The 20,873-nt window shown below is 50.5% G+C and overlaps 1 protein-coding gene across 9 annotated transcripts in view; it reads right to left on the bottom strand.

Annotated features, from left to right (window-relative positions):
- RBFOX3 (RNA binding fox-1 homolog 3) overlaps nt 1–20,233 on the bottom strand; it is a 433,745-nt gene extending 413,512 nt beyond the window's left edge. For 8 of the 9 annotated variants that reach the window (XM_050920014.1, XM_050920020.1, XM_050920021.1 and 5 more), the window contains exon 1: nt 20,139–20,233. The gene's annotated coding sequence lies outside the window, so the exon portion shown is untranslated. Of the gene's footprint in view, nt 1–9,563; nt 9,583–20,138 lie in introns of those variants that run through there. The other variant, XM_050920024.1, reaches the window with a different exon arrangement.
- Nucleotides 20,234–20,873: the final 640 nt, after the last annotated feature.

Genomic DNA, 20,873 nt, shown 5'->3' with positions numbered 1-20,873 from the left:
GACCCAGAAGGAATGCCTTTGCAGCCTCCCCTCCTGCCCAGACACCATCCATCCCCAGCGCCACTGCACAGTGGCTCATTTTGCAGAGGTGCGAGTGGGGGGGCAGAGGCTGCAGATACACTGGGTAGCGAGCGAGTGAATGAATGGGGAAAGTGCAAGATGGAGAGCACGCGCTGTGTGCCGTTTCAGTGCGTGTATTTATATCCTTCCCAGACGCAGCATCCCTTTGTAAAGCCATGGAGCGTGTATAGTCAGGGCTGTCAGTTCAGCGGCATGTTACAAGTGTTTGATATGGAGATTTTGGCAGTGGGAATGGATGTACCTCACTGAGAGGTTTATGTAAAATGACAGCTTCTGGAAAATGAAGCACTCAGACAAAAAAAAAAAAAAAAGGTACAAACAAAAGAGAAGAGAAGGCTTCCGCTCAGCGAGTCCAAAATGGATTTCTGCTCATTGCAAGTCACAAGGCTGGAGTCAGAGCGCGCATCGCTCCAGCAGGTATCTCCCCAGCTGCATCAACCCCCTCGCCTGGATGTCTCTGCTTTGACTTCACACTCTTCACTCGATCACCCCACTTCCCCTCAAGCTATTCCTTGTCTGCATCCCCCTTACTGACCGAGTCTCTTGTCACTGAATGTGCTGGGTGGCTGCAGGAGGGAGAATGCTGCTGCCAAGAGGTCCAAGAATATTTTTTGCAACGCATTTGCCCCCTCCAGTTTTCGGGATGGGGGTGGGCAGGTCACCAACTAGTCGTTCATGAAAGGCTGAGAAAGCAAAGCAAGATTGCAGGGAACTGTCCTTCTTCAGAAGGCAGGGGAGTCTCCCTGCAGAGGCAGAAACCCACTCTTCACACAAACCAACCACCCCGAAAAGGCAGGCAGATGCCACCTTCTAGTTGGTTTTGTTTTAAGAACAGACATCTGCCAATCACTCCCTCTGAGCTGTCCCCTTAGCTGGGCAGGGATGCTGCCCTGAGACAGTCCAGGCAAGGGCAATCGCTCCTTGATCTGGCAGCCGTGGCAAGAAACCCCTTCCTCTCACCCGCCCCCAAGAATAGGGAATCCAATACCTTACACTCCACCATTCATCTCTATTGAACTACAGAATGTCAAACCCCTCCTGCTGCCCCCCAGGGGAAGGCCTCCCATCATCCATTTATTCCAAAGCAAAGGTTCCCAGGCCAGCCCAGAGGGACTGGTGATGGAGCAGACCCATCCCTAGCCCTGGGCCAGCACCTCTCTCGTGGGGTGAAAAGCTGCTCGTGTTCCCCTTTGGGCAGAAACCGGCAGAAAGGCACCATAGAACAAATGTCTCTACACATAATAAAACAGAAGGCAAGAGATGGGCAGGATGCCCCCAAAAACCCAGCTACCTGAGCTGCCACCCAAGTCAGTCTCCAGCTCATTCTAAACAAGATCCCAGAGTTCATCTGACTCCCTGCCCAAGGATTAGAACTGAAAGCAATACCATCTTCCAGCTCCTGGAAGCACCCCACGCCCCGAAGTAAAATGGTCTTTCTGAGCAACCTTCATCGTTTAACGACCATGCCATAAAGGCTTCAATACTGTGCAGGGAGAATTCTCTCTCACTGGGTCAGGTTCTCTTGCTGCAGCAGCTGCAGACCCTTCTGATTGTCACTGCATCAACTCCGAGTCACTACTTCCTCATGGGCTACCATAGGGCCACCAGCACTGAAGAGACACTCCTCTGCCCATGGAATGCACGGAACCAGCGCCCAAGGGATGGCCTGTCTCTGGGACAGGCTCATGGACCCCTAGCTCAGTGGCTCCCAAACTCTGTGCAATTGTTCAAGTTTTGGTCATTCAGCCTTGGCTGCAGCAGGCAGCGTCCACCACCTCCCATTCCAATGGAGCTCGGGCACTTCCAGTCCCTGCAGGCCAATGGGAGAGCGCTTTCAGCTCACGCTCTGTCTCTAGCTACAGCACTCGAGCGAGCAGGAGGCAGCAGCAGTGAACGGGATCCCCGCTACACACACACTATAGAGGCAGCAAAGAATCCTGTGGCACCTTATAGGCTAACAGATGTTTTGGAGCATGAGCTTTCGTGGGTGAATACCCACTTCGTCGGATGCATGTAGTGGGTATTCACCCACGAAAGCTCATGCTCCAAAACGTCTGTTAGTCTATAAGGTGCCACAGGATTCTTTGCTGCTTTTACAGATCCAGACTAACACGGCTACCCCTCTGATACATGACACTATAGAGGCTCACCCTTATAGCAGGAAAAGGGAGCCTAAGATACTAGCTACAAAAGCTTCAGGTGTGTCCCTGCGATGGAGAACCTCTCTCCCAAACGAGAACACTAAACAGAACCTGCTGCGTTGTGCAGTTAGCCCCTGCACAACTGACTCTGCATTCCAACCGCTTCTCCAGCATACAGGAAGGAAAAGAGAGGTGTTTCGGAATGGTCCAGTCCCTGACACAACAAGACTTTCCAATTGAAGTTCCATCCCTCAAGGTACAGCTGATCCAATCAGCCTTGATGTTCAGCTCGCTACCCATGTGAACAGCCACCCATCTGAGCAGCAGTGACTCACAGCCTGCACCAGAATCCTTTCCGCTTCGGTGCCTGGTCTCAGACTCCAGCGTCCCCAGTATGTGCGTTGGTCGGTATACACCACATATAAACACGACACATACTGTGTGTACAGCGCTATAAATACCTAAATATACAAGACCAGGAGTGACAGTAAGGGCTATAGTTAAGTCGCATTTTCTAGATTATATAGAGATAGACACACACCCCGAATTCTCAAGTGCCTGGTATACAGATTTTTAAAGAGGCCCAGAAAGACTGACTGCTCTGATGTCTCACACACATTAACAAGATCCAACAAACAATTCCTACTCCCCCTGCATGCCCCACTCACTTGCCCCTTCAGCCTCTCCTTGGGCACCATCACAACGACTCGTTTCTTACCAAAATCGGTAACAACATTTGGGGAAAGTACTGTAACGTCTTGGTCTGACTCCAGAACCAAATATCCCTGAAATGATTGGAGCCGGCGTTGACCCATGGCACCATGACTGTAAAGCTCTGCCTTCCAAAGCTGACTGGATTCAGGACCAGATCGGTTCTAGTTCCAAAACTTAAAGAATTTGCTACATGGAGATAATTACTGGCCAAACTTAGGCCGTACAAGTGAACACCGAGCAAGAGCCCTTGGGTGTAATTGGCGCTCAGCCTCCTGATTCATCTGCAGGCCAGAAAAGAGTTCACATTTGTTTCATTTCTGTCTCAGTCTCGTCAACGGCTGGCAGGGGAGCACCAGCTCACCGTGGTCCTATCCCTAGGCAGCAGCATTCATAAATCAGCTCCCTCTTCTGCTCATTTAAAATACCATCGTTTATACTGTACCACAGGTGAGCCAGAGGAGCAGCCAAGCTCCCTGCGGCAAGAGCTTCCTTTCAAAATGAGACTGATAACAGACCACCGAGGAGTGGAGGGGGGCTGCTCCAGGGACACAGGTTTCACTCAGTCCACATTCATCTGCCCCACTCTGGAGCTGGGAGCTGGAGCCCCCACCCCCGCCAAAGCAGGGACCAGAGCTGGAGAACAGTGAGCAGGAGGAGCATTTCAGAGGTGGGAAAGGAGGCCATTTTATCTCCTCCCTGTTCAAACCCCTCCACCCCCCGAGATCTTAGCTCAGGCAATTCCTCACCGGGCCAGAACCAGTACTCTGGCTGGGCTTCTCAAAGAGTCATGGGGGGGGGGCAGGGCATCTGAGGAGGGCACTGGAAGAGAGTCTCAAACTGGCACCACCCACGTATGCTGCAGCTGGCTAGCATTTCAGCAGCTTGCCTATAAGCCGGACCCCTCTCCGCAGGGGAGTAACCCTGGAGAGAATAAGACTGTGGCATCATCTCTAGAGGATGGGTCACAGCGGAGGGAAAAGCAGGACAGACAAAATCATGAACCTAGCCTTCGACCTCTGCTGCATACACTCCTACTTCCCACTCCCTGCGTCCCCGCTTCCCCCGCCCCCACCAGAATGCGCAAACCAAGGGCTTACACCACCAACTTGCCTGGAAACTTCCCTGCTCCGCACCTTGAGCAAAGAGATTAAGGATCCCCAACACTTCCAGCATCTAATCACTACTCTCAGGGCCACAAGGAGCCAGATAATTAACACTGGGTTCCTTGACATTCTGTCTCACAGGCCTGCATATTAAACAGCCTGGCTGCTGCTGTCATCGCTCACGCAGTAATAGAAGTGGGTGGGCGACTGTGCAGATATGAGAAGATGGGGGCGGGGGGGTCGCTTGAGAGACAGATGCAAAAAAAAGAAGTCTAGGGAAAATTAACACTATACCCCAGTCTCAGCAAAGCAGCTGCACCCTCAACTCAGCACCTTTGGGGGCAGACAGGTGCACCTCCAGCGTATGCTAGCTGCTTAGCTCCCTCTCCCTAGCCTCCTTCCACCTTTTTAGAAACTAAACTACTTTTGTGTTGCAAACGTTTAACACATGCATGTGCATGTGTTTTTACTCCAGTCTTTACACAGAGATCTTTGCCAAGAATTTACAATTCCCCTGTGGCCTCAATCTTGCAAAGATTGCTTTCTGAACACTGTTGGGCTTTAATTCTAATAAGCCTTCTCTTTATTACAGAACCAGGTCACATTGCCTTGACACCGCAAGAAAATATTTCACCAAGAGGGAAAAGGGATAAAAAATAAAGTAAGTGGGATAAAGGGGAAAGAAATAAAAGCAAGTATTTCGCTTAATTTGGGGACATTTTTAAAATAGTGAAAGAAGGGAATGGCCAAGCAGTGTGGCTTGAGGGGGAGAGATGTTTGCCCAGGGCTTCAATTACACACCCAAATTCTAAGAAATATTTCTAGTTATGTTCCCCCCACACACACACCTTTGCGGCTTAAAAGTGACGGGAGAAGCAGGAGAGGGAGCATGACAAAACTTTGATAGACATAATGAGGACAAAATTCAGCTCCTGTCCTGGACAGATGGCTGTTATTACTAGTCCAGTGCACTCCTCATTACCTGAGCTAATTCACCGACCGGTGCAGCAGGGAAGGGAAGCAGCACAGGGGAAGCACCAGTTCGAAGCACCGGCAAGGCCAGATTTCCAAAGCCCACAAAATTAATTGGGACTTTCGGGGAGGTCGGGGGGGAGATTTACATTTTTTTTTCCATTAGAGAGTGAAATCATCCAATCCCCACCATTTTTTGTTTTTAAACTCCCCCCCCCCCCTTCCCCAACACACACACACACACACACACACACTCTCTTGGTCAGACAAAGGGGATTTGCTGCCCTGAAATTGCACTGCAACATTTTTTGCCTGGCTCGGGACAAGTTATCACAAAAATCTCTTGTATTGGACAGGAGCTGGTGACTGTTCCTCCTCTGCTTTCCCTTCCTTCTCCAGAGGAGCCATCCTCTGCTGTCCTACATCACAGCCATCACCATGGAAACACTGATATACCATAACCCATCTCCCTGCGTCTCCTTAACTAGGTTTTTATTCTACACTGCCTCTTCTGCCATGGAGAGGAGGAGGAGGGGATGGGACGTTTGGGAACCACTCTTCTTTTTAGGCATCAGGGTCTAGTGGTCAGAACACAGGTTTCTATACTCAGTTCTGGCACCAACTTGCTGTGACCTCCCTGTTCTCTACCTGTAAAATGGGGATAATATGACAGAAGTTTGTGAAGCAGAGAGAGACCCTGGGCTTTGGGAGCAATGTTATGGAAGTCAGTACCGCACACACTGCACTGTTCCAGGAGGGCAGCCACACTCTCTACAGTAGCCAGTGAGCACCAGGAACATGGCCGTGCATGCGAGAAGCTATGAACTCCACACTGATTTGAGTCCAGGTGCTAGCGAGCAGATGCATGAAGCGTGAGCTTTGCCAAGTGAAAGTCTTGAAGGAATTTGAACTCTTTAAATCATGATTTCAGGACATCAGTAACTCAGCCAGAGACTGGGGTCAATTACAGGAGTGGGTGGGTGAGGTTCTGTGGCCTGCAATGTGCCAAGGCTAGACTAGATGATCACGATGGTGTCTTCTGACCTTAAGGTCTAGGAGTCTAATTTACATGGGACTGCATGCTCTGCAGATGGCTACACATATGGAAACCGTTAAACCAACTCCTGGGAAGAGCAAGCATCCGCTTAAGTCCTCACTGGACTCAGCTGCACTGCTCTAAGGACTTGATTTTCAGAAGTGCTCGGAACCCGGCAGCCCCCCTTTTTAAAAATCAGGCCCAAAGGCATTGGGTCTCTTCAGGGCCGGCACTTCCATTTAGGCGGCCTAGGCAATTGCCTAGGGCACGAGGATTATTGGGGGGCAGCATTTTGCCAGGGGCAGGGGGGGGGGGAGGCGGCTCCAGTGGACCTGCCGCAGTCGTGCCTGCGGAGGGTCCTCTGGTCCCGCGGCTCCAGTGGACCTGCTGCAGGCATTCCCGCGGAGGGTCCGCTGCTCCCGCGGTTCTGGTGGACCTCCCGCAGGCACGCCTGTGGCAGCTCCACCAGAGCCGCGGACCCTCCGCAGGAATGCCTGCAGCAGGTCCACCGGAGCCGTGGGACCAGCGCGCGGGGCGGCAAAATGGCCGTGCGCCTAGGGCGCTAAAAAGACTAGCGCCAATCCTGGGTCTCCTGCAGCAGGTTATCAGAAGCAGCCAGGACCGTTTCCTCTCCATATCCTCCTGCACCAGCACAGGACCAGAGCAACGCCTGGTATAGAAGAGCAGCTTTCTTTCCCGTTTTAGAAGCAGGTTGCTCCTCTGGTTTCTCTCTGTTCTTCAGAGCACAACAAAGTACGTTCCCTGCTGGGGTCAGTAAGGCAGATCTGCGGAGCGCCTCTCTGCACAGATAGGAAAGGGACTTTTCACACACAAGAGGCTATGCCAGTGTGAGCCAATAAATGAGGACTGGTGCCCACAGCCACAGCTAGGAAGTAAGTAGCTTTGTAAGTACTTCGTACCACTAATGCTGCACCACTGTAGAGACAACACAGGAGCCAAGGCCACTGCAGCAGAGAGCTACCCAACTTCTGCCAGAGTGAAATTCTACAATGGCATCCAAGGAGCTTTGCAACATGCAGCAGTAGTAGCATCTAAGTAGGCCACATGGATGAAAACAGCATAAACAACATGCCGCAAAAGCTAACTTGCATTCCGGAGGCTGATGCAAATACATTCATGCGTGTGAGTTACAAACCAACAGCAACAATCAGACAGGCACTCACGGAGCAGGCTAATCTGCCCAGCCCTTCAAACCGCTCCACTGTGCCCCAACGCGCCAGAGGGCCCAGGGAAAGCAAGAAGCCATTTCCATAACACCAGTTCCCCAGCAGGAAGCCCCAGCTATTGGGACAAACCAGAACTCAAGCTTCCTACCAAGTAGGTGCTCTCGGTATGGGAATGGGACTCAACAAACGAAACTGTTACGGCAGCATGTTTCTCTATGACTTACAGCTGAACAAATGTAATAGCCAGCCCCTTCCCCTGCTCCCGATGAACATAAAGCAATCAGACAGCTAGGTCACTGGCTAGGGTGCTCTGCTCCTGCAGAGAACGGCACCCAGTGGGTGCCAGTTTCTCCCACTGGAGCTGTACAATACTGGACCTGCTCAGCTCCAGCCAGAGAGAGCCCCCACCCAGTTCTCAAGTGTGCCACCTAAGGCCCATCCTCTCAGCAGCTCCACAATAAATGCCCTGGATTACTTACTGCCCGTGTGACAGGCTATTGGGACAGGAATCCCCATCCATCTGCTAAGCAGCCTCTCCCCTCACCGGCTCCCAAAAACAGGACTAGGCTTGGAGATGGGGCAGGAGGAGGAGGACGGAGGGGGGCGGTGAGGAGCTGACAGGTAGAACAGGAGCTGGAGTGCAAGGCCTTGCAGGCCACAATATGAAGATTCACCCTGATGCTGAAGGTGAGACGTCGGCCGATGGATTTGGTGAGAGGACTAGACAGTCATAGCAGTGGGTGAGAGAGTCGAGTCTCACGGACACGCTTCAGACAGAACGAAGACAGCAAGGCAAGCGTCTCCAAAGCCCAAGCAGGAGGTTTCAGTAGTCGAGGCAGGAGGCGATGGGAGTCCAGACAAGGATTTGGTGGCTGGCCTGAACATTAACATGAAGCAAGGAAAGCAGCATGCCATTCACTACACAAGGGGGTAAGCAGCAGCATTAGAAAAGTGCCAGCTGAGCGTGGTGCACAATTTTGCACTGAATTTACAAAGACAACGAGGCAGTATAATAGCTCTGCTGGGAGAAGAGGAGAGAGGAAATTTCTCTCTCTTCCACCCCTCCCCCACCTTCCTTCGTCAGGACCTGAATGCTGCATTTTAAGTTCTCTCTATAAATAATTATTTTAGAGTGGGAGAGAAATTCTGCCATTCCCAATCTCTCAAAACACAACGTTAGAATATCCCATTCCATGATCTTTTTTTAAAAAATTAAAAAAAGAGCTCTCTGAACGGCAGCTTTCCTCCACACAAGAGCACAAACAGGATTTACGACTGAGTTAGACCAGGGAAGCTCCAAATGGAGATGTTTTAATTCTTAATGCTAACAGCTGCACTTAAGGCAAGACGGCATAGATGCCATGCCTGGGAGTAACCATGGCAACTTCACGGAAGTTAAATAAAAACTTCTTTTTTTAAAAAAAAGATAACGAGGTCCCTGAATCACGCTTTATCAGCCACGCTGCTCCACAGATCAAGAGACAGCTAGCTCAGGACCCCTAATTACCTTTGCAATACACTGTATATAGGCAGATTAAATATAGTTAGACCCCTCTTTAGACACGGACATATGCATATTCTAGAAAATGCATTCCACACACAGAGACACAGAGTTAGTTCAGGCAAGCCCTCGAATGGAATGACTCCACACTAAGAGTAAATCTACAAAGGGTGTTTAGAACCTTGTGCATTTGGAGGCCAAGATCCATTGCTCTTAATGGCATGTGTCCACCATCCATATGGGCACCCACAGATACAGAGAGCACTGCAATTTTGCTGCCTGTAGGCCAAACCATAGCTATGACATTACAACTGTGATACCACAGCTGTGCAAGGTCATCTTTTTAAAAGAGCAGAAAACCCTGGAAAATTTAAGTGTTCAAGCCAATAAGACAGCAATTAATTAAATGACCACCGTGAGCTGATTGGGGAAGTTATCTTGATGTCACACCACTATCACTCAACAAGCAATTCCACCACTGTCCTGAAATCAAACCATATGTTGTTAAAGACACCCAGGCTTTTTCCCTTCAGAGATCAAGTTCTCAAACAAACGAATAACTGGTAGGAGAGCAAAGTCATTCACAGTCTGTTAATGGGGAGGACACTTGCTCTCCTTTGAAAAGCACTTTGAGATCTTGACTGAACAGCATTCTAGGAGCTGAGTAGCAGCATCATTTGAAATCAGAATTGTATAAAGTTCAATTAAAATGTGCAATGTGGATCAATTATAAAAACAAAGCCACAGGAAGTCTGTAAATAAACCTGCACATATTTCAGGCACTGACAGCATCATCAATCCCTTTGGCGCCTCCCGGTAGGCAGTTACCTGTATATCACTGGGCAGGTACACATGCACAATCAGAACTGATGTCCCAGGCTCATTCCTGGAGGATGCTGTATAAACACAAGACACTGATGTTTCAACAAAATTCTTCTGTGCTTCCCACTCACCCTCCTACCTACTTTTCTGTACAGTTCCAATCCTGGGAGGAGTAAGATGGGAAGGGCCCCAAAATAAATTAATTGAGTGCATTAGAATTTCTGTAAATTAAACTTGCATGAATTTCAAACAGAGCATGATCTGTGCCTTTAAAGCAGCCCTGCTCAGACCTTAAAGTGAAGGTGACTGATTTATTCTGACTATTGCTGCCTCTTAGAGACATTGCTCTCTTCCAACCGTGCAGCACTTTAATTGTCCATCAGCGGAGCAGGAAAGAGTTGTAAATCTTTGTTTCATGTTCCTTGGAGCTAAACATCGCTTGACCTCCACTTGCCAATCCCATTCACCTGCGCCCATGCTTGATCAGGAGAGGGAAGGCCCCTGGCGGATAGATCACTAGTCTCTCTCAACCCCTGGGTCATTGCAGAGAAATGCTGCACAGACAAGATTTATCAGTGCAGCTGGGAAAAGGGGTGGCCGAGATCCGCAATGTTGTAGGAGCTAGTGCACAAGGCTGCACTCTCCGGGCTATTACAACTTCCCTCACAGTCCATCCCCTCTGTATCAGGGAAATTCTAATGGGGAGAAGAAGCCTGGTGGAATTTTCTACACACACAGCTCTCACGATAACCCAACTACCTATGCCTTGTCTGCACTGGGGATCTGTCAAGCAGCAGTGCAGCCCCCTAGCGCAGAGAGGAAAAGGCACTGTTTGCACTGATGGAGTTAACTCTCGTTTCAAACAGATCATGGCCCAGAGCAGCACAGCCTGTATTGGCAGGGCTACCCCAGGGACTGACCACAGGTGCTCTATCAGCTCTGTTGTGCAGGGCCGGCACTTCCATTAGGCAACCATAGGCGGTTGCCTATGGCGCCAGGATTCGGGGGGTGGCATTTTGTGCACTCCCCATGGAGCGCACTGGAGCTTCCGGTTCCGCTCCCATCGCGCCGCCGAAGAAGGACCTTCTGCTGATGTGCCACGGAGAACAGCGGCAGGCAACTGAGCAGCTCAATGACTGCCGCTGTCGCCTGCAGCATTTCAGCAGAGGGTCCTTCTTGAACGGTGCGATAGGAGTGGAACTGGAAGCTCCCGTGTGCTCCGTGGGGAGCGCACAAAATGCCGCCCCCCAAATTCTGCCTAGGGCGCCAGAAACTCTGGCGCTGCTCCTGTTGTTGTGTGACTAAATGAACCCTTGCTACAGAGACTGGACTTCGGATGGTGCATGACTGATCTGAGACAGGGAACTGGGAAGCCAAGACAATAGTTATCTAAGGTTGTGGTATAGCACCTACCACCAAAACATCTAGAACCCTGTCCATTAGGCACAGCTCCAGGCAGCCACTCGTCCACCCTCAAACACAGAGGCGCTGCTGCACCCCCGAGCTTGAAGTGGTCCCATCATATACAGGGTCTACAGTTTGGGTTAACGGCATTCAGCCCCCCCACTGTACACACATTGTTCCAGCACCCCACTCTCACACATGCTTTTTGCAATAAGTATTTTCTCCAATGTGTCGACATCACCACATGTAATTACTTCAGATCATAAAAAGCCCTTTTTCGTAAAACAAGGGTGTGCCGATCATTGCTACTTGGCACCAGTTTGGATTGGACCCAGCCGAGTCCAGTCTTGGCAAGTTTCAGCAAAAGCAAAGGGAACGTATTTAAAGTTAGCCAGCCTTTCCATGTGATTCAACCTGTGTAACGTCAGTCTGGTGTCCAGCCCCAGTCCTGCAAGGAACTCCACCCGGACAGACCCCGGCGTCCTTGCAGGGCCCCGTGGGGTCCCCCAGGCAGAACTAATTACAGGATCAGGACATAAACACCACACAAGAAAGTATCACCATGGTATCTCAGTCCTTCTCTTACACACACACACACACACACACACACACACACACACACACACACCACCTCCTCCTCCTCCAAGCCAAAGTGGCTGCAGGAGCATCGGGCTCTGAATACCACTACCAGTGTGGGTTTTATAAGTATACGCGAGATGGATTCTCCTGCTCGATCTTCAACAGAAGCCAAGCAAGCTGCTGCTGAGTGCTGAAAGCGTCTAGCACAACTGGATGGATGCATGCCCTGCAGCAGTCATGGACCTCCTACCAGTAAGCTCATGGAAACAATAGTGGCTTCTGTTTCCAAGCAGCGGAGCTGTTGCACCCAAGTGGCAAATAGCAATTAAGGAAAAAATCCAAAGAGAAAATAAAAAGCAGCACACCTTGCTCAGGAATGTTCCTGCTCACCTTAGTGCTGAAGGGGCTGGCAAGCCAGCAAAGCTATTCCTTTCCTCCTGTCAGCTTGGTTTTCAGATTGGCTGCAGCTAGCAGGCTGCTAGCAGTTCCCCGAGCAGAGAGTGGTGGTGGTGTTACGTAACATGGTGTTTCGTAGACCTAGCAGAGTAGCCTGCAAAGGGGCTTTATACCACAGCCCACCTCAGCCAAAGGAACACAGCTAGAGCGCTGCAAGGAAAACCCAGCTGAAAGGCAGCTCTTGCCAACAGGGTCTCAGCATCCACATGAGTATTTTGGGGACAGGAGTCATGACTGAAGAGGAGTTTTTAAACCTACATCTTTCAACTTATTGGCTAATTCTCCCTCCTGACATCACACAGGTGGGTCCGCATTGAGGGGAGGGGTAGAAGGTTTGCAACAAGGCAAAGACGGCCAATAGCTACAGGAAAAAAATAGGAACTAGCAGACTCCTGGCTTTGAAGGCAACTCCCTCTTTTGGTTTTGGTTTTTTATGATGGATAAAGAATGGATGGAAGGGGGAGGGGGCGCATCCCTCCCTTCTGATTGTTTGAGACATTAGAAATTCAGGTCCTGTCCTGCCTGGAAAACACACTGCTGCCTAAAGAACTACTGAAATGGTGACACGACAGCAGTCTAAAGAGTGAGAGTTGAGCGTGGAAAGAGTTTTAGTCAGACAATTTAAAACTTTGTTTTTGTTAAACCAAATTTAACTCCAGTGACCAATAAACATCTCAGAGAAGGAAAATCTTTGTTACAGATTCAACGTCAGCCCCTTCAATTAGGGTGCAAGTGCCAAGAATACACACCCCCATAAAAAAATCATCCTGCAAAGTCAATGGACCCCACATATGACATGCCTGCTATTTCAAACGGTACGAAACAAAAGGAGGAGGGAACTGTAAAGGCTGGTAGCACTGGCCTGACACACGACACCCTACTAGCAGATGGCGATCATGCAGGAAAAGGCTCTGCTGACTCACTGAGGCAGGTGGCACATTACCCCACTCAGAGATAAGGGAGGTGGGCATTCTCTGGAGAAACAAGGACCTAGAGTGTGGGCTGAGCAGTCCCCAGGATGAAGAACCTAGAGCCAGCCAAGCCACAAAAGGAGGTCTGAGCTGATTAATATTTCCAAAAGGGGAAGGGGATGAGCTGGGTCACTGTGGACTGTGAGTGAGTGTGGGAGGGCGTAACAGCTCAGACACTCTTAAAAGAAACAAAAAACCCACATACTCTTTATGTTCTTTTATCCATCTCAAAGAAGCTCGTGCCTATTTTAAAAAAATCCTCTGCAGGTCACCTTTAGCTGAGACACTGACTCACTCTGCAACCTTAGGGAAGTCCCTAAGTTGCTAGTACTTAGTTACCTCAGCTGGAAAAAGTGGTTACCAACAAATCCAACCCACAAGACCTCACTGAGACATGGACAAGACACCAGAGTGGGGCCTATGCTAATATCTGGGATAATTAAAGCATACAGAGAGGCGTGCTGTGTGTACTTTTATGAGACAGGCTTCCCAAAAGCAGCTATACCTCTTGAGTACATTAAAAAAAAGTTGGGAATTGTAGCTAAATAGAGATCTTGCAAAATGTTCTGTTTCCAGTTGATAACCAGATGTTCTTCCCAGAACTAGTGGAAAAACCAGACTCTTCCTGAAGATGAATAGACTTATTTGTGCCTGTCTCCTCTCCACACCCTGGAGTTTTCAAGTTTCCTTTCTGTGGGTCAGAAGGGGTGGAGGCGAGGACATAGACCACAGCCATCTCCAGAAATGTTAGCAGGAAGGACAATGAGGCCTTGGCTGGAGTTTCTGCAGCTACAGGAAAAGTTGACCTCTATTGTTCTTCATACACACCCCACCTTTGTACGGTGCTGTGTGACACTCAGATGAAAGGTGCAAAGTACAAAGTATCATCATTAACATAGTCCTCTCCCAAACACCTAACATTAAACTAGGATACTCCTGGTCCCTCAAAGCTCTACAGCCCCAAGCTCCTTTCGCCCACACTGCGCATGTGTCTCACCGCACCACCATTTTATGGAACAGGTGGGTATCTCCCTTTGTGTGACAACTTCCAACCTTGTCCATCATTTTCTTATTTGCTTTCCATAATTATCTAAAGAGAAATTATTTGCTGTAAACTCAACCCATGACATGCTAAATACAAAAAAAAAATTGAAGAACTTCATGCTTTGTATTATCTCAAATAACCTTCAAAGGCATTTAACCGCCATCAGCTGACACATCTGAAAAACTGTGATGACAAACTAATTTAGCAAATGCATTCACTTAAAACTCTTTATTTATATAATGAATGAGTAAATATGCCCCATACTGGATGAGGTACATCATGGTAAATGTCTTAAATGAGGACACTTATCCGTGTGCCACCAGATGCAGCAATCCAGTCCTGATCCCAAAATCCTCTCTGTGCAGGAGGACCCTGACACCCACACGGAGTCCCACGGGTGGTGTGTCTGTGCAAATCCAACCAGGGGCTTAGTTCTCATGCCTCCATGCAAACACTAAGCTAGCAAACACCCTGGGCACCCACACCTAGCACACAATGGCAAACACATTAAACTGCTCCATCCAGAAACTTCATCTAACGGGAAGACAGGAGACCCAGTCGACGGGATAAAAAAGAAAAGCTATTATGAGATATACAGGGGGAGAAAGTATAAATAAAAGAGGTGGCTGTGATGACAGCCTGGAGAGGATGTTTCAGAGAAGCAGCAAACACTATGTTTGTTCTGCCTGAATATCCTACAAGCCTGTGACATAAATGTGATGCTTGGGGCTGAGGTATCACGGTGAGGCTTGGTCTACATCAGCAACTTACGTCGGTATAATTACATTGCTCAGAGGCATGGAAAACCCACACTCCTGAGCGATGCAGTTATACCGACCTAACCACTGGTATAAATAGCAGGACGTCAGCAGGACGGCTTCTCCCATTGACACAGCTACCGCCTCTCAGGGAAGTGGAGTATGTACATTGACAGGAGAAGCCCTCCCATCGGTGCAGGTAGCATCTTCACTGCAGTCGTTTAAGTGTCGACGAGCCCTGAGAAGTGCATGCAAAAGAGAGAGAGTTTTTTAAAAGGAAAAAGGGGGCGGGGGAGAATTGCGCGTAGTCAAAAAGCTAAGATGCAAACAGGCAGTGTGTTTACAGAGCCGAGCGCCTTGTGAAGGAATAGGTCCAAGAGTACGGATCTCATGGAAAAAATTTTACCCTGCCCACCAGCCCTATTTCTAGAACTCATTCGCCAAACCCAGGACTCTGCCAGTTTCCTTCTTGTCTTCACAGTGGTGGGGCGGGGGGAACAGCCTTGCAGCAGACCTCTAGGAAAGGTAGTCCCCCTGAAGGTGCAGGAGACCTTTTGTTTCAGTTACAATTGCTATGCTCTAGTCCAGGGGTCGGCAATCTTTCCAAAGTGCTGTGCCAAGTCTTCATTTATTCACTCTAATTTAAGGTTTCACATGCCAGTAATACATTTTAATGTTTTTAGAAGGTCTCTTTTTATAAGTCTATAATATGTAACTACACTGTTGTTGTATGTAAAGTAAATAAGGTTTTTTAAATGTTTAAGAAGCTTCAATTAAAATTAAATTAAAATGCAGAGCCCCCCGGACCAGTGGCCAGGACCCTGGCAGTGTGAGTGCCACTGAAAATCAACTCTCGTGCCACTTTTGGCACGCGTGCCATAGGTTGCCTACCCCTGCTCTAGTCTAACCCCTGGGGGAGTGAGGGGTGGTTCCCCACCAGCATGTGTCTATTATCTCTTCAAATCGCAATATTTTAGAAGGGAAGTTTTTGTCCCTTATCCTGCGGATCCCTAAATTAATACATACAAGACGCAGCTCTGAGCCCCCCCAGCCCAGGATCACGGAAGGCTGTCCTGCCACTAGAAGCCCACTGCATGGAGCGTTGTTCTTCTGAATTAGTTACTATCAAACTTTATCCACCTGAAGACTCATAAAACCTGTTTCTGATGCTTTGAGATTAATGGCACTGCTGATACAGAGCTATATGTCCTGTTGGCCCACTGTAACCCCATCCCACAGCAACCATCTATCCCCAGCTCTGCAAGGACATGCTGGAACTCTGCAGCAAAGTCTTCCTGTTTCTACCAAGGCTTTCTCCTTTGTGCTTCTACTTCCCAATAAGGAGAGTTTATTTTAAACAAACTATGAATCATTTTAGGTGGGAAAAAAAATCAGCTCTGTATTTTCTCTGAATCGTATAAAAACAAAGCCCTTCTGAAGCCTCTTGCTACTGAGAATGGGCTCCCAGCAACCAGCAGAACCTTCTGGCCTGCCTGCCAGCCCCACAAGCTTTGCAAACAACTCCTAACCCTACAAAACTCACAAACCTCAGGCATTTTCTGTATTTCTATTATACAGAACAATAGCCTCCATTTTTTGCTTTGTGTGGTTTACTCACGTCTCAACCATTTCATCCAAAAACCAGAAAGCTCTTTGGGGAAGGGACTGTCTTAATCTGTGTTTGTACAACATACAGTAGTGAGACCTCAGGACTGACTGGGACCTCTGGGCACAACTGTGAAACAAATAATAATACACCTTCAATATGATGTAAAATAAATCGCAACCCCCAGGGCAGCTGAGGAAATGCCCTCCCGAAAGTACAGAGAGCAGAGAAAAAGAACAGGGCGTTCCTTAAGTGTTCGGAGCTTCCCAAAACATACAGCCACCTACAACTACCCGTCTTACCCCACTCCACCCCCACCAAGAGCCTTTTATCCGCATTCCCCAGCCAGTGAGAGAGCATAACCATATCGGTGATGGGGAGACAAAACCCAGCAGCAGGAAATCACTCCTGCCCAAGGCCAGGTTTTCACAGAGGCAGTGAGTGAGTTCCAAATCTTTATGAAAAGCGACTCAGAATAGTCAATGTCAGTAATGTCATGCTTACTGGAGCAAGAAGCAGAGAACGCCCTACCCCTGCCCCACACACACTAATGAAGTCTGCCTTGGGAAGAGCTGCAGAGGAGTTGTGCTTCGCTAGCAACCTCTGGATGCCCCAGTGTGGTGGGGGCTGGGGTGAGGGGCACTTCACCCCTTTCCCTTCCACCTGAACAGCTGCATTATCTTACCCACCCTCAGCTCCCAGCTGTTCCCTGGAGAAATGCTGCCTCATGGTCTGGCAAGCATCTTTCACCATCAGCACAGAGCACCACGATGAACAGGAGGGGTTCTCTTCTTTCTAATGCACTTCACCACTTACAGCACATTTCTTTACTTCAAATGCCTCTACATTAAAAGGTTTGGATGCAACACCATACAGTCTCTATTTTCGTATTGTAAATATCTACAGAAATTGACCCACAGTCATACAAGTGGTTAAATAAGTGCACCATATTTTTACATCTGCAGCTATATAAAACACACAAACAAAAAGGCATCCTCTTTTTCCCAGAAACAATGTTTCAGATTAAGGCTGCAGCATGCCAAGTCTGGCTTAGAATGAAATTCCTAGAGACAGAACCATGCAGCCAGTAAAAAAGAAAAGCCAAGCAAGCTACACAAGCTTGGATTTATTTGCACCCTCATGCAAACTGTAGAAACTTAACAGCTTCTATTCCAAACCATATTCCTCTCCCTTACCAGCTTCACCCATTATCAGAGCTACACAGACAAGCAGGAGGGAGGGGTTCTCAGGCACCCTCCCCACCCACTTTTTCTTCCTCTTTAATCAGTCTGCACTTCAAGCAACCTTTTCTTTACAATTTACATTCACCTGGAGGGTTTGATTTTAATTAATGTAATATTCCAGTTAACAACAGTGCCTAATTAGACATCCGTTAAGAATCCATAATGTAAACTTGATGAGGAGTTCTGCTGGAATTTCTTTGTGAACAAATAAAATGCTGCAGATTTGAACTTTAAAAAAACAATTATTAATAGGTATATTCATTAATTAATTGACTGGGACTTATGAAAAAGCCTACTTAGTATCATCACTCCCTGCCCCTGGTGAACTTCTCAACTGCAACTCCACTGCTTGAAGAAATAATTGGGAATAAGCCTTAAGAGTACTATAGATTTTTATGAGATTTGTTAAGTCCTGGTCCCAACCCAAAGCTCCTCTCTCATGAGCTGCTAGAGTACAGTTTATGGCAAGTTTTACTCTTCTGGTTCAGCTACCCAGGGCTTCTCCAAATAGGAGATTTTTAAACCATCTTCTTAAACCCATTCTCCTCCATCCCACCCACACAGAAATATTACATTTTACCAACCAGGAAGACAGCAAACACTACATATCAAAGCTGGGAAGGAAAGAAGGAAAGAAAGAAAGAAATTCACACAATACAGTAATCTTCCACCACAGCTAGTATTTGGCTCTGCAGCTGGGCTTGCTAAAGTTATCACCTATTTCCCCTGAAGCTACTTTGCTCCAGACTGCCTTTGTAATGATTTCCAAGGGAAACACTCATTGTGTGCTTCCTGCAGAGGTGCAATAACGTGAGTGATAACAGTGGGGGTCTGGTGCTGGAGGCACAACCCCCTTCCAAAGCACTACAGCCTGGGATAGTATTGCAGGCCCACGGAGGGAGCTTTGCTCTGTATTGTTATTCTGCACAGCAACCCACCTTCTCCGTGAAGGCTGCAGAAGAAACAATCAAAAGGGCTTTACACTGCACTCCCCCATTACAGCCTGTAACCTCCCAATGTCAACAACAAAAAAGGGGAAGGGAGGAGGGGATCCACTGAACACAGTAACTTCCATCCTACAAAAAGCTTCCTTAGTGACCCTTTAGGAACAGCAAGTTCAGCCTCTCATCATCTTAGGAAGCAGAATCCCTTACATCCCACTGCAGCTACTCTGACCCAGTCCCACCTGAACTCCACTGGCCAGGGAGGGCCTGATGGTTTCCTGGAGCAGGATTTTTAACAGGTATTTCACCTGAATACATTTCAGAAACTCGTGGGCAGGATACCACTGGCACCCTTAACTCCACATGCATCCCCAGCACTTTCAGAGCAGTACACACCTGGCTCCTCCCTCTCCACCCCAGCGATTTATAACTGCATGCCAGGCATCACCCCTAGGGAGAGACTTCACCCTCTCCACTTGCCCAAGGCAGCCATCATTCACCTCTGGAGCGGGACAGGCCAATCCCTTCTTCTCCTGCCCCCCAACTAACAAGCAGGCAGGGCACCCACACAGAGTTACGGTAGCAAGGCAGAGGAAGCAAGACTTGCTCCCTATATCCTACTTCAGCATCCTGGTTACACCCACCTAGTACACTGTTATTAGGGGGAACAACATGGTGTGAGGAGTACCTGAGTATTTCCATGCCTCCCTCCCACCACCACCCCCCGCAGTGTCTCTAGTGAACCATTTCCAGAGCCTGACTTCACAGTCTGCTCCTACTCATCTGAGGGTGACTGGCATCCCCTCCCATCCCGTCTAGCATCCCCTCCAAACACCCCCAGCTGGCACCCCTCCCACCCTAATGTCTGGCATCCCCAAATCCTGCGCCCAGCAGCATCCCCTCCTACCCCCGTACCCTGCCCCCTGGCATCTCTGCCAACCACCCCTATGTCTGGCACCCACTTCCACCCCATGTCTGGCACCCCCAAACCCTGCCTCCCCAGCATCCCATCCTACCCCCAAACCCTGCCCCCCCAGCATCCCCTCCAACCACCCCCAGCTGGCGCCCCCAAACCCTGCCCCCCCCAGCATCCCATCCTACCCCCAAATCCTGTGCCCACCAGCATCCCCTCCTACCCCCGTACCCTGCCCCCTGGCATCTCTGCCAACCACCCCTATGTCTGGCACCCACTTCCACCCCATGTCTGGCACCCCCAAACCCTGCCCCCCCAGCATCCCATCCTAGCCCCAAACCCTGCCCCCCCAGCATCCCCTCCAAACACCCCCAGCTGGCGCCCCCAAACCCTGCCCCCCCCAGCATCCCCTCCTACCCCCAAACCCTGCCCCCCCAGCATCCCATCCTACCCCCAAACCCTGCCCCCCCCAGCATCCCATCCTACCCCCAAACCCTGCCCCCCCCAGCATCCCCTCCAAACACCCCCAGCTGGCGCCCCCAAACCCTGCCCCCAGCATCCCCTCCCACGCCCGCACCACCAGCAGGTTGCCCCGTTAGTCCCGCTGCTCCCCGCGGCGGCGCCCCCCGAGACCCGGCCCGGCCCACGCGGGGTCACTCACGTGCTCACGGGTCCCTGCGGCGGGGGCCGGTGCGCAGCGGAGCCCCGGGTCCCCGCGCGCCGAGCGGCATCTCCCGGGCAGCAGCGACCGGGGCGGGGCGGGGCGGCCCGGCGGCGGCGGAGGGTCGGTGCCTGGCGAGGGGGCGGCGGCTCCGCGCGGCTCTGCGCCCACCTCCGGCTCCGCTCGCTGCGCTGGGTCCCGGCGCACGCGGCTGCGCCCGAGCCGCCCGCCCCCGGCCGCCGGGGAGGGAGCCGAGCGGAGGGGGCGGTGCAGGCCACACGTGCCGCTGCACCTGCTCCCTCCCGCGGCGCAGGCAGGGAGCGGAGCCGGGGCCCCCGGTCCCCGCCCCCGCGAGCCTCGGACCGCGCCTGGGCAAAGGCGAGACCCCCCCTCCGCGGGGCTCCCGGCCGGCCCGTGTCCGCCCCCCGGCGAGACCCACCCCGCGGGCCACGCGGTACCGCGGGTTCGTTCCTGCAGGGAGCCCCCGGGGTGAGGTGCGGGGCTCCGACGCGCCGGGAGCTCCCTTCCCCTCAGTGCCCCGCCGGGGCGGGCACAGCCCGGGCGCGGACTCCAGCGGGGAGCCACCGCGAAGCGCGGCGGTTCTCAGCGGCTGTGTCACGGCTGCTCGCAGCCCAGACCTTCGCCTGGGCATGGGCAGCTCCGGGTAGGGGCTGCCTGTGAGCCACCCCTTCCCCCTCCGCAGAAGGAAGTAAGAAAAGACCGTTTGCTGTCGCG

The sequence above is a fragment of the Gopherus flavomarginatus genome, chromosome 12 (genome assembly GCF_025201925.1).
Source record: "Gopherus flavomarginatus isolate rGopFla2 chromosome 12, rGopFla2.mat.asm, whole genome shotgun sequence".
In the NCBI taxonomy this organism is placed as follows: domain Eukaryota; kingdom Metazoa; phylum Chordata; order Testudines; family Testudinidae; genus Gopherus; species Gopherus flavomarginatus.
The sequence above is the reverse complement of the archived record's forward strand: the minus strand, read 5'-3'. Positions and strand labels throughout refer to the sequence as shown.